This window comes from Mus pahari, chromosome 22 (genome assembly GCF_900095145.1).
Source record: "Mus pahari chromosome 22, PAHARI_EIJ_v1.1, whole genome shotgun sequence".
NCBI lineage: Eukaryota > Metazoa > Chordata > Mammalia > Rodentia > Muridae > Mus > Mus pahari.
In genome coordinates, this window is record NC_034611.1 from 11,790,483 (window position 1) to 11,792,427 (window position 1,945).

The following is a 1,945-nucleotide window of genomic DNA, read 5'->3' on the forward strand; positions in this document are numbered from 1 at the left end:
TACATTTCCATACTGCTGTTGATCACCAAAGGATGCAAGACTGTAACTCAAGCAGAAAGCAGGAGCTGATGCATCACTGCTATCACCTGTCTATTGAGAGTACAGGCCCCTGAAATTTGGGTTTGGCTTACTTTTCCCTGATGTTCCTCCTATTTACTTAAAATGTACTGAATATCTACCAATCAGGGTCTAGTTTGAAATCCCTCCTGAATTTTAGTCAACTTCTGTCTGGACATCTGGTGTATCTCATGAGTGAGAGATACTCAGCTTGTCTTAATCTTGACCCCTCACCCTTTAAGCCTACCTCACATAATCCAGTCAGTTATTTAACTGTTCATCTGGTGTTAACACTGGATCTTCTCTTCTTGTGTATTCTTCCCAAGGCTGGTCATTTCTCACTTCCCTTTTTTCTCTTTCCTTCTCTGACCCAGCACATCTCACTTTGTCATGGTTAAGAAGAGCCCCCACCTAGCCAGTGGTGGCCCACACCTTTAATCCCAGGATGCAGGAGTCAGAAGCATCTCTGTGAGTTTGAGGCTATGTTACAACTCAGATGGAAAGGCAGCCCAGTTAGAGTGTTCTGTGGGTGAAATCTGCAAGTGGGAAGTCTTCAGGGAAGAATTCAAGTATTTCAAATCTGAAGGCAGTCGAGAGCCATGGGTTACCACAAACTCACACCACACAACAGACCTCACACAAGAGATTTATTGGGAGGGAGAAACTTAGAGGGCAGCTGCATCTAATTGGGTGAGAAGACAGCAGGGAACTGAGCTGTAGGCAGAACTTATATAGGATTTCTAGGAGGTGGAGCTTTCCAGGGCAGAGCTTTCCAGGATGAGGTTTAGTGGGGTTTCAAGTCCTGAGCTTGGGGGAGCTCAGGGATGGTGGGTTGTCCTCTTCAAAGATTGGTGGGATTTTTTTTTCAGGTGGGACCTGGCCACTCTACTGCCTCAGGGCTGGAAATGACAGTTACAGCTTTTAGAAAAGTTCTCTTAGCCAGGCGTGGTGGCACGCGCCTTTAATCCCAGCACTCGGAAGGCAGAGGCAGGTAGATTTCTGAGTTCGAGGCTAGCCTGGTCTACAAAGTAAGTTCCAGGACAGCCAGGGCTATACAGAGAAACCCTGTCTCAAAAACAAACAAACAAACAAACAAAAAAACCCAAAACTATTCTTGGGGCCTTGAGGGATGTCTTGGGGGAAGGTTTGGGTTGCTGGAGTTCCTTAGGCAGGGCCTGGCCACTTTCCTGCCTTGAGGGTTTACAAGGTTTACAAAGGGAGTTCACATCAGGGAAAGCTTTCCTTGCCGTTTGGGATGAATAGACAGTTGAAGGGTCCGGCCACTCATGTGCCTAAAGGGACTTACATTTATGAATAGATGTTCCAAGAATCTGGTAGTTGTTTAGTCCATGAGCCTGGATGTCTTAGCTGGTCTTGGATATATGATGGAATCCTGAAGGAGTAGGTTCTAAAGGCAGAGAAAAATAGACTTGTTTGCAAGATGAGAGCAAGAAGACAAAGAGCAAACGTTTCCTTCATCCTGTGTCCTTTATATAGGCTTTCAGCAGAAGGCATGGCCCAGATGATATCTGCATTAAAGATTTGGATTCAAGGTGTGTCTTCCAACCTCAAAGATCTGGATTTGAAGTAGATCTTCCCATCTCAGGTTGAACGAAAATTTCTCAAAGGTGTGACCTCTAGTTTTTTAGTTTTAGTTCATTTCAAAGAGCCATTGTTGGACCCACGCCAGGGGAGTCAGGGTATCCCAAAAAACACGAGAGGCCTTCTTGTTGTAAAAGCATGAGGTAGTTTAATGGCGGGGACCTGGGCTGATGCTTATCTCATGCAAGAGGTAGAGGCATCGACCCCAAGACTCAAAAGCTAGGGGTTTTTATAGGGAGAGGGTAGGGGGTTGGGGGAATTTTTGGGGAACTTGGTGCAGCTTCAC